Source organism: Thermobia domestica, chromosome 11 (assembly GCF_964235325.1).
Source record: "Thermobia domestica chromosome 11, izTheDome1.hap1.1, whole genome shotgun sequence".
Classification (NCBI taxonomy): Eukaryota; Metazoa; Arthropoda; class Insecta; order Zygentoma; family Lepismatidae; genus Thermobia; species Thermobia domestica.
This window is the reverse complement of record NC_137464.1, coordinates 256,220,408-256,233,134: the sequence shown is the minus strand read 5'-3', so window position 1 is coordinate 256,233,134 and position 12,727 is coordinate 256,220,408. Positions and strand designations below refer to the sequence as shown.

At 34.5% G+C, this 12,727-nt stretch overlaps 2 protein-coding genes across 4 annotated transcripts in view; one reads left to right on the top strand and one right to left on the bottom strand.

Annotated features, from left to right (window-relative positions):
* Positions 1 to 12,727, top strand: part of LOC145664959 (sodium-independent sulfate anion transporter-like) — a 398,697-nt gene that overhangs the window by 49,256 nt on the left and 336,714 nt on the right. The gene's annotated exons all lie outside the window — the stretch shown is intronic.
* LOC145664957 (sodium-independent sulfate anion transporter-like) overlaps positions 1 to 12,727 on the bottom strand; it is a 106,700-nt gene that overhangs the window by 58,269 nt on the left and 35,704 nt on the right. The window contains exon 1 of one of the 3 annotated variants that reach the window (XM_081732095.1): positions 4,626 to 4,769. The exons of the other annotated variants lie outside the window; for them this stretch is intronic. The gene's annotated coding sequence lies outside the window, so the exon portion shown is untranslated. Of the gene's footprint in view, positions 1 to 4,625; positions 4,770 to 12,727 lie in introns of those variants that run through there. 3 annotated transcript variants of the gene reach the window in all.

Below are 12,727 nucleotides of genomic sequence, written 5' to 3'. Positions count from 1 at the left end.
TTATTTAGTGACCACGTAAATGAAATCAGACTTGACTTGCTACATTTTTTTTTTTATGAAGTAATCAAGCATTGTAGAAATATTTTATCACCTCCCGCTTGCATTTTCAATGACAAGCATACCTTATTTTGTCTCTATGTTATTTATCGGTTTGTGTTCGTTTTCATGTTTGTATTTGTATGCTTGTTTCTTCTTTCTTTCTTCATTTCTAGTACTAGTGTGTGTGTTTTGTTAAAAGTAACACTTTTTTCTTTTCTTTTTTTTTTATCATCTTAATGAATACCAGTACTTTTTGTTGTATATCACCGTATCTTTTATACTCAACTGATTTTCTTTTCTTTCTTTCTTTTTGTATATTGATTTTTTACTGAATGTTCTTCGATAAGGGTTAGGTGGTAAAGCAGCAATATGCTGAACCTCGGTCGCTTGAATAAAGCCTTTTTCAATTCAATTCAATTCAATTCAATTAGTGCAAATAATTTAATACAATTTCCTACTTTGTGACAATAATTGTACAATAGTCGATTTGGCCAAAGTGCTGCAACTTTAATATTAAAATCACAACGTCGAAAATGAATGAATAAATGCAGGGGACTCTCGATTCAGCCTTTTTATCATTTTTCCCAGGATACTTTGCGGTCTGTGACGTCACGTGGAGGTATCGCCAATGATGTTATAAAATAGAGGATCCGCCCATATCACAAAATCGTGAAGCCATACGTATCCTATGATTGGTGATTTTCTTACTTGTGAAAGGTTATTTCGGATATTTTTTTCTTACTCCTATTTGTACATCCATACGTGCAGCATGTAACCATTGTATGATACAGTATAAATCTGAAGCAACAATTTAAATAAAAACAAACGACAGACACACTACATGTCTACATATGAAGAACACAATGTTTTGACCCAACATATATGATGGTCATTCAGTTACGTAATAGACTGACGATGCACATGGACAGATCCTCTATTTTATGACATCCTTGGGTATCGCGAAGTATCGTTCAAAAGAACAAGTGAAATACTGCATACGCAAAAGTTCCTCCACAAGAAGTCACCGACAGGGAGCCAATCAGAACGCTAAAAACGAACAGGGGCTACCTGTTACTTTATATACCTTGGAATAAATGAACCAGTATTAATGCTGAGGAAGATAACAGGGCTAACCGCTACCATTCACGAGCAAAAGGAAATTCGCCATTGGATACAGAGTTACGCCTACTATATATTTAAGAGATAAGTATATGTATCTGATACGTAGCGACCCTAAGCGATATTATTTAGCTATGCTAACAAAGAATAAAAAAAGTTTCTGTGTACAATAAAGTAAAGTAAATTATTTACCTGTCGTCTTCTTTATTTACGCTATACTTCAGTAACTCCTGGCTGTTGCAGGAACATGTGAATAGTGTTCGTTTATCCTCAATTTCATCACATTTTACTTATTACTTATTTATTTGTGGTGATTAATACAGTAAATATTTATTAAGGAAGAGCTTGGTGTTGTTTTTAAAGGAAATTTTTAACAATAGGATACTGGACCAGGAATTTGGAAGAGCATAAAATCAAAACAAGAATGTAATCCATAAGAAAATCTAAGTTTTCGTCGAATTTTTCATCTCTTGAAGAGGTAACAGCCAGGAGATATCGAGATAACGGATAAATAATAATAATCAGTGTTTTTTTTTTTCTGGCGGTAGGCAACGGTACAGCATACCGGCACCTTTTTCATGAGACCGGAATATTTCCTCTTTTGTCTTAAAAAGGGATTGGTGAGAAACTTGGAGAATACTAAGTAGTAAATATATAGTTTTATTGAAAATCAGTGTTTTTATTGTTTTTATTTTCCTTTTTTTTTCTTTCCTTCATGAAGTCAGTTACTTGTATTCAGGGACTAGAAATATTTGGACCCTTCTGTCTATCGCTCGCTGGCACGTCCTCGCGCCTCCTTTTTGAGAACAAACTATAGCAGCTTACTTTCGCTCGTTTACAAAAAACAAGCAGCAAATAACTAATAAGAAATATTGATTATTATTACGTTTATTTTGTTATAAAATTAAGATGTAAGAAATATATATATATAATGTGTGTGTGTGTGTGTGTACGTAAGAATTTTTATTTACAAGACTGCAGTGATATGCTACTGGACATTATTATTATTATTAAAACTCTGAAAGGAATGCAACTTTTTAACCATCATGAACCTGAGGTCCAGCGTATCGGCACCTTTATTTTTAGAAAAGAAAACGCTCATAATAAACAATAATAATAATAATAATAATAATAATAATAATAATAATAATAATAATAATAGAAGACGTACAGATAAATAATTTACTTTAATTTATTATACACATAAATACATTATCGCTTAACAAAAAGTTTATCTGATTGGATAGAATAGCAATTATCTGTTTCAATTAGAAGATAGGCCTATCACAAATATCAGGAGCTAGCTGCTACGTTCAGTTTGTACAATTCGTGGTTCCGATAACTAATAAACAAATTTAAAAAACTCTAAACGTAATACTATTGATAAATGATTTATAGAAATCAATCAAAATTATCACTGATTATCTGTGACTCACTGATAACAGAACTAATTACTCCTCTATATGATTCACAGTGGTTGTCAAAGCATATTTTGCAGTACTTTGTTGTAGCCAGTACGTAAATAGACGAATCATTACGAAAAGAAAGAGGCCTTGGTAGCTTAATGCTAGAGTGTTCATCTCTGCCGCATGGAGTCCCTGGTTCGATGCCAGCTCTCGCCAAGGCGGACTTTGTGATGGACGAACAGTGTGTGCATGGGTTTTTTGGGTTTGTCCCTTTTCCTCCTACTATCGTCATTCCACTATGATCATCTCTCTCATTGTCAGTTATTCCTTCGCCACACTGCACAATATGGAACGTTAAACGAAACAATAAAAAGAAAGAAAGACGCAATTATTTCAGTTATAAGTACGGTGTTGCCTTTATGCTAGAAAGTAATCGGCATTCATAATTTTTTTTTTTAAGGAGTCCTTACCAATAATAATAATACAAGGAATAATGAACAGTTGGTACGCGTTTAAGAAAGTTTAAGTATTATCCTTTATCACCATAGGCCCTGCCTGCTGGTCTACAGGTGGCTAACGTGTGTTCCTTTGACGAACGTGATTCTGGGTTCGATTTCTGGTGGCGCACCACAATAATTTCATCGCCATTCATTTTCATTAATTGGCCTATAGAGCTCTTTAGCACTAAATTGTTTAATCGATGGAAGTTAAACTAAAAAAAAAATATATATATATATTTTTCACCACATATTTCACTCTCATCATCACCTTTAGAAACATAATAGAATTGAATCAGGGTAGGGCGAAGCTGGTGGTCCCGTGTGATAGCACGGGGTGTCCTCGAAAGGAATAGGAGCATCAGTGATGGTGGTTATGCGCGCAAGCAAGGATAGTGGAAATAAGTGTTTCAGCAATACGAATTTCAATGGCACTTTTCATGGTTTTATACTAGTAACGCTGTATTGTAAACATAAAATACAAATCCTGTACATTGTTCGGAAATATACCGCTGGTGGAAAATAGCATCTAATAGAGCTATCTTTCATATGCGCTCACTAACTGTATCTGTCGTAAATACTTATAATGATTTTATACTTAGTAACCCTACACTTGTAAAGGTAAAATACAGCTGTATTACTATGTAGTTAATTCTGACGCCTGCAGAAATTTGTTCCTAATAAACATGTCTCTGCATGCAAAGTATTGAATTTTACGTGTAAATATTCCAAAATATGGTGCACCAAAACTACACCTGCACCACGTTTGTCTCCCTAATTAATCACCCTACACTGAGGACCTTTATTACCTTTTTTTGTTACTCTTATTCTCACATTTCGCCTGATTCTGTTCGCGTATTTTGTACTTCGGGACCGCCATCTGCAGCAATAAACCACTAAACTAACTCAACCTAACCTGAACTAACTTCCCTAACCTAAACTACCCTACACCTTAACATGCTCTATCTACTCTGCGCCACAAAGGCACAAGTTATTTATTTTATACTCAGCCATCCTAAAGTAAATCTGCACCTGGCAATGCAACTCCTCCCTTAAGAAACACTAAGACAGGGGGGTTAAGTTCCAAAGTTGGGCGTCCGTTTCCAGCAATATTTTTAAAATTTTATGGAAAGATATGGAATATTTGATCGTTTGTGTGCTTGATAATATATAAGGGTTTCGAAAAATCTGTTTATTTGATATATATAAGCGGTTATAAACATGGGAGCACGGATTAATGGACCTAATAACAAACTGCAGAAAGTGTGGAAAGGAGATAGCGAAAAAGCGTGGCGAAAGCGGACGCCCAACTTCGGAATAAATGCCAGACAGGGAGTGCATTTACTGCTGAAGAAAGTTTATATTTCATGAATATAAGTATGCCTCCATAAAATGGGTCAGCACCAGTCTTTAATTTTACTTCATTTCTTTATTATTATTATTATTATTATTATTATTATTATTATTATTTTATAACCTTCCTCATAGAGGTGGATCGCAAATAAATATCGTAATTGAAAACTACTTAGCACACTACGACAATGATTTTCAATATTATACTTACGGTTTCTATTCTATCATTTTTATATGTTACTGTTTTCTAAACAAACAATCTTCATTTACATACAAATATGTCATTATTTTTAACCTGAAATCGTAAACGCCAAAGAAACTCGCAGTCGCACTTTCAGCGCATATCATTGTTCAACTGTTCTTGGCAGAGTTGCCAATTATTGGAAGCTGAAAAACTTCTCACCAAATTTGCCGCATTTTGTTTCTGATTCTTTGAAAAGATCATCGATGAAACAAACACTAATTTAAGTTTATGTTAGCCATAGAAAGATGGCACACATACGATAACATGCGTGTATAACAGCACCTATAACAGTTTTAGTGTACTGAAGTGGAATGAACTGACAGAAGAAAAAATTCCCAAAAAGTGAAAGGGGAAGATATGATTAAAAACAAAAAAAATCATTTATGCTTTGCGACACATCCACGTCTCACATTTAGCTATATATGTTTGTTAGAATGGTTGAAACTTTTATGATTTAGAAAATTTGGCAAGGTTCTAGAACACAGCCCCCCGCCCCAAGGTCCACCATCCAGAGACCAAGTTAGGTGAATTACTATAAAGTAAACTATTTCAAACTATTAACAAACCAAAATACCACTTGCATAAAGGGAATTCTTCCAATAATCTACATTATCAAATATCAGTGGGGCAAAGCCCCCCACACTCCCAAACGTCACGGCGAAAGTGCAAATCCTCGTAACTCATCAAAACCAACCTCTTCAGGAGAGCAATAAAACCGTTCTGCTTTTACATTATCTTTTATGCGATACGAGGTTTTAAAAGTTACAGTAGATTCAGATGTCAGGAATTGAATGCAACCAAAATCTAAAATTCCATAAAGAGTGGAAATACGAGGTTTGCACTTTCGCCATGTCATTAGAAGAAATTCATCAATGTAATTGGAATATTGATTAATTAATAGTTTCGAATAATTTATTTTACCGTAATTCACGCAATTTACCCTAACAAATAAAAGTGGCCAGGAATAGAATAACACCAGACAATGCAAAACAATAGATATACTCATTGAGAACAAATGAACTTCAAAGCACCACACTGTATGCTACAAAAAAAAAATGTAAACCCATAAAAATCCAACAAATATACAAACCCAATAGTATCAAGAAATAGAACATTAAAGAAACTATAAAATATACATGGAATACAGGAAATATAAAGCAATATATAAATACTTCGACAGATTCACACAATACAATCACATACCACGTCCACCACCAAAGAACAATTCAACATCGACTCCGAATGCGAAAACGAAACTGAATGGAATTTCGAATAAAATAAAAAGCAAACTAAAATAAAATGTATGCATAAAAAGCAAACTAAAATTTATTCACGTAAAATCAAACAAATAACAAAAAACTTCTTTGGGCCTATGCAGAGTCGTTTTGATGAATGATTAACGTCATATTAAAAGCCTGACTACTGCAGGAAACATATGGTAGTCGAACTCTTTAGTATAGCATTAATCACACGTCAGAATGACTCTGCATAAGGCCCCTTTTATCTAAAATCATAAATAATTAAAACATTGTTATTACTTTATGTATAAAATAATAGAACGTAAAATATATTTCATTAGTTCCAAAATTAGGAACGTGACATATATTTCATTAGTTTTATAAAGGGGGACTCGTGTTCTAGAACCTTTCCAGAAAATTTAAGTAATTTCCTTTTGTTTAGGTATGTCTCAAAATATGAAAATATAACATTGAAAATCTTTGTTACGCTTCCAATATATTAAAAAACAATAACATAATAACAATAATGCAATATCAAGATAAATAACTTAAATATGAAGTTATCAGGTGCTTCCGGATTATGAACTTGAATGTCCGTCTGTAATAGGTAATCGAACGTCCATACGTCATTATGCTGTTTTATAAGAACATTACGACAAGAATTTAATTGCAGATAGTGTAAATCAACTCAAGTAGACCAATAACATGTGGCATATCAGACGCTCATTATCTTTATCAGAGCGTTTGTTGTCAATTGTACTTCACGTGCAACTTCTACAATCATCTGAAGTGGTCATTTACTGTCGTGCTTTATTAAAATTTTGAGATCGTTAAATAATATCGATCGATATTTTTAAATATCGAAATCTCGAATACTACCAATTATGGTATTATATCATATCAATATTTTTCCGTCTCGATATTTTTGATTATGTGATATTTTTCGATATTTAATATTTTGATATTTTTTGATATATCGATAAACTTTCGACATTTTTCTGATATCGATTTCGATATTCAAAACTGGACATGATAAATTCTAGGTTTAATATGAAGTTTGTTCAGTTGCAGCTATCATTGTCTAGTCGATGTGACATGGCATGTTCCTACCATTTTCAATAAACTGGACGAAAAGATGTCAAGAGTAAAGATATAGGAACAAATAATAAGAAAGTGTAATTTTAATAACCTTCTGTTTATTACAAAATAAATACAAATATTATTTAAAAAGTAGTTAATAAGGAGCCAATACAACATGATAAGTCATCAATTAACCTTGCGTTCATTTTTCTACCGTTCACTTTTAACCTAGATTTTTGGGTAATTCATATTTTAATTACACTGTAATTTTTATGGATATCAACAATGACAATTCTTCCGATTCGTATTTTCGGGTGTAGAATAACATTATCTATTATTATTGTGGTAAGTTGCATTTCATTATCTCTTTTTGCTTACGAAAAACGGGCAAAAGAAAAATGGTTAGCTTTTGTATTTTTTTTTTTTAGTAGTCTGTCCTCTTAACAAGTAGAAGTGCCACATGTAGGCTTACACCACGTGAAGAGGTTTAGTTTGTATTGTAACGCGTGATATTTTCTGAATTTAGTAGAGAGATTGGAGTGAAAATGGAATATTTTCTTAGGACACCTTATTGACTGCAGAAAACCGCTTCTTACCATTTACCTATGTATTGTAAAAGATTAACTGTATAAATTATATTTTCTTGCTATGTTGTCAAGAAATTTCTCGAGTATTAATAATAATAATAATAATAATAATAATAATAATAATAATAATAATAATAATAATAATAATAATAATAATAATAATAATAATAATAATAATAATAAACTGTCATCCTTTTTCTCCGCCTTTCTCCATGCTTATACAGGGTGTTTAAACACAACACCGACAACGTTTGGGAGGTGATTCCTCACACCAAGATAAGACAAAAAGTATAAACTAATCTGGGTGGACAAATTCTTCCTTCCGGAGTTATAGGCTGCCGAAAACATGAAAAAATGAACTTTAAAGGTCCATTGCTGCAAAACTATGGGACCTACCGTAGTCGGGTCAAGACTTCACTTAGGAATTAGTATATGCCCTATCCAAATATCCATGTTTCAAATCCTGCGATACTTCCGCAACAATTTGTATAGATGTAGTTGGTGAGTACTTGAAATTATATGCCCGTAGCCAAACTCCCTCTATAAAAATTGTTGCGTGAGTACTTTAGGATTCCTGAACATGGGTCTTTGGATAGGGCACAAATTAGTTCCTAAGTGAAATCTTGACCCAACTACGGCAGGTCCCATAGTATTGGAGCTATGGAACTTTAAAGTTTTTTTTTTTTTTTCATGTTTGCGGCAGCCTATAATTCCGAAAGGAAGCATTTGTGCAACCAGGTTGGTGTATATTTTTTCTTATCTTGGTGCCAGGAAAATGAAATGAAATCTTTGAGTTTTACGTACGTCCCACGGTTATGCCGGTTAGGCTAAAGGGGACGGTGATTATGAGAACTGAATGAAATGGTGGAATGAAGAAAGTGGGAGGAAACGGGAGAACTCCGAGAAAACCAACGAGCACGGTGTTTGTCCACCACAAAGTCCACACGGCGCGTGCTGGGATCGAACCAGGGACCCAAAGCACCGGAGGTGAACGCTCTAGCACTGAGCCACCGCGCCCCTTCTTGGTGCCAGGAATCACCTCCCATGAATTAACTATGAAGCAACTATTAAGCCGAATCCTCTACAACAGCAGAAAAGTTTCTTAAAGTGAACAGTGAGAGCAATGCCAGACTGGCCACGTTGGCTACTTGGCGATCGCCAAGGGCCCGAGAACCTAGGGGCCCCGCAGGGAACACGAGGCACAGGACCTGTTGTCCTTGGTCGAATTTTCGCGCTTCCTTGAATCTTACTCCCAAATAGGTTGCCGAAGCCTAAGCTCGTCTTTCCGAAAGACGTATTCTCGGATCCCCCTTGTTCATATCAGTACGGCCACGTGATCCAGTAAAATTTCGTACTTAGAAACGGCCCCCTCTAGTCGGTAACGGTCCCTTGCGCTTATTGGCTTTTACCTGTTGTCTCAGGCGTATACCGTTCAAATATACTACCCATCTTTCCTCTGGAAAATGGACGAGTTAGGTTATATATATATAATATGTGTGGGGGCCTTTAAGGATCCGCGCCAAGGGCCCTCGACTTGGCCAGTCCGACAATGAGTGAGAGATAAGTAGAAAATTTCCAGTGTTCTAAGTGTTACACACAATTGATCGATAAATTATCTTCCCTTATAATGATAAAATTATCACCAATATTAATTGACTTTTACTTGTTCACACTCTAAATACATCCATCAGAAATGAGCAAGTAAATTATAATTCTATTTCGTAATTATTTATAGTGTTGTGATGCAACTAGAAAAAGAAATTCGAATTTCCTACTTAATATATTTTCAATTCTATAGACTACGCATGCGTACATCTAGTTTTCGTAGTTGCCACATTTATTTTTCTCACATGATGTATTAGGGTTATATTAGTTAATCCAAATCAAATTATTAATTGAACTCAATGCTGACTCTGACAGCCTTATTCAGAGTCGTTCGGGACCGTGGTTAGTGCCGTACTAAAACGTTCGACTAACATAAGTTTCCTACAGAAGTCAGGCTTTTAGTATGACTCTAATGATACTTCAAAACGACTATATAAGGCCCTGAATGTCAAAAGATACTCTTCTTAATACAGAGCTAATAGGATACTAACTAATCTCATGAAGAAGAGTTTATTAAGGAATTATCTCTGAATAACGCCCAATGAAGCACATTTAGAAAGTTTTGACATGTGATTAGCACCGAACTAAGATTTTTGACTAACGCGAAATTAGATTTCCGTCTGACAGTTAACATAAATATTATAATAACGCGTTAGCGAAAACTTTAGTAATATGCTAATCACACGTCAAATCGTCTCTGAAAATAGTAGGCCTTATGCAGAATCGTTTTGACGTATTATTAGCGTCGTACTAAAGGTCTGACTACTGCAGTAAAAATATGTTAGTAGAACTCTTTAGTATGGCACTAATCACGCGTCAGAACGACTCTGCATAAGGCTTAATTTGTTTCTTCTTTTTGAATGAGATACAGACTATGTTGACACAAATAGGTTATCCATTATTTGCTCCGCTGCCATACCTCAATTCTTCTTCTGATAATCACGTTCTTAGTGTTTTGTTTGTTATCACAACACGTGCTAGATCAATAACCTTGATAGTTTTGTATAAAAAGGCCGGTACTGTATAAAGGTATGACGTTTCTAATCCTATTGATTGATAGCCTTACTACTATTTCTACACATTCTTCATTATTCAGTTTTCTGAGCTCTCTTCTAATTTGTCTAATTTTCTTTCATTACTATTTTACTGTCTACTATTTCATAACCTGATCATAAATACTCCAAAATGAGTGATAAAGCCGCCTCGTGGCCAGGGCCGGCACTAGGAAATTTACTGCCCCGTAAAAAGCAACATTTGCTGCCCTCCCTTTCTCTAGAAAGAACAAATCGTAAAAGCCACAATTGTAAGTACCTATGCTACGGCATCATGAATAACGAAAAGGAGGGAAAGGGTACTCGCACTCAGAAAGCCTTAAACAGCACAAATGCAATCTCGTTCTGTCTGTTTTCTTTAAATAATAAGCTATTATGTTAGTGAAAGATAAAGCAAATACATATGCAGAGGAAAAATGGTAATCCTTTTTGTAGAATTCAATATCAAGCTTCAATCTCAATATATCAGTTTGCATTTCCAGTGTAAATAGCTCTTTTATCTTTATTTCTTGATTCTCTTTCCTACATCTATTAAGTCTTAATCCTGGCGAAATTAAAATACCACTAATTTTACAGTAATTATGTGATAACTTCAAATAGATAAAATATTATCGAAATGTGGAACAAGAGCGCCCTAGACAATATTATTTTACATGAGAAACCGTTATCACGACTCACTTATCTGCTTTCGATTTCGAGCCATTTATTTTTGCGTTTCCAAACGGCTAAAAACGGAAAGCTACTAGGTGACTTTGTGGTAACGGTACCTCATGCAAAATAATATTGTCTAGGGCGCTCTTGTTCCATATTTCAATTATCTTTTATCTATTTGAAGATATCACATAATTACTGTAAAATTAGCGGTATTTTAATTTCGCCGGGATGAAGACTTTTAAACATTTTTTTAAACTGTGATAACTAACTAAATGGAACAAGTGTTCGCTACTGTTTGAGAATTGAGTTCTTGTATTTGACAACAATCAAGCAATTCATGCAATGATTTGTCTGACCATTTGCTTTAGCACTGTGTGCGTGACTTTAAACTAATGCGACCTAAACATGATTTATGAATGTAGGTATTCAAATGTCAGCTTAGTCAATTTAACTACCATCATCTTGAACTCTGTTTCCAACAAGAAATATTTATTTTAAATAATATAATTATGACAAACTTTGCCTCCCCCACCCTTGAAACTTGCCGCTCCGTGTAAATGCACGTGTTGCACATATGGTAGAGCCGGCCTTGTTCGTGTCTAAGCATTTAGCGTAAGAGCCTTTGGTATGGGGGACGCGGGTTCGATTCCCGGAGGGAGCACACGTGGTTCGGAGCCAACGTTAAGCTGTAGATCTACGTTTCATATAGCCTTATTATTGAAAAGGACGTTGAACTTAAAATCAAATCAAATTCAATGACAAATCATTCAATTTAATTTTAAAATACTCTGGAAAAGCCATGTCTTTATATTAAGCTATTGTCATCCTGAATGCCACGAAGTTTCTAAGTATAATATTTTTAGTGGTAGTGAGCCGTGCTCTGTGAAAGCAGTTGTAATATTATTTCTAAAGACATGTGTTTATACACGAGCGCGCTCACTGCTCCAGAATGTTACTTCAATATTTAGAAAATAGGAATACGAATTTCTTCTCCTTCATTTTTATATTTAAGCTATTGATTTAAGGTCTCGGTGCCCATTATTATTATAATATTCAGCTAATATTCACTTTCAAAGATTACATTAGGCAGTCTAAAAAGTACTGAACCTTTTGGTATTATTGTCCCAAATCTCATGGCATACGAGTCGCAGTAGGTGAGGCGTAACATTATTTGACAGCTGATAATTGAAGGTAGTAGATGTGCAAAATCGGAATTCTTATAATGAGACGTAACTTATTGCACCGTTAAGATGAGTGAATTTTCTGTGTAATTGTGCTATATTTTATGATTTTATTCGATAGAAGCGCAAATTTAGTCAGCCATGAAGCAGTTCTTATTATTTATAACCAAATACGTTTTGCATTCGTTCTGTAAATTTTGATGTCGCAGATGCTTCTCGTAGTGGCCGAGCAATCATAGCTAAAGTGGATAAAAAAAAAAACTCTAGCAAAAGTCGAACAAGAGCGTCATCCATGACATTGTCAATGACGAAACCATCCATTACGAAATCGTATTAAGAGTCTTCATCCCGGCGAAATTAAAATACCCCTAATTTTACAGTAATTATGTGATATCTTCAAATAGATAAAAGATAATTGAAATATGGAACAAGAGCGCCCTAGACAATATTATATTGCGTGAGGCACCGTTATCACAAGTCACCTAGCAGCTTTCCGTTTTCAGCTGTTTAGAAACGCGAAAATAAATGCCGATTTTCAAAATGGCTCAAAATTGAAAGCAGATAAGTGAGTCTTGATAACTGTTTGTCATGTAAAATAATATTATCTAGGGCGCTCTTGTTTCACATTTCGATTATCTTTTGTCTATTTGAAGATATCACATAATTACTGTA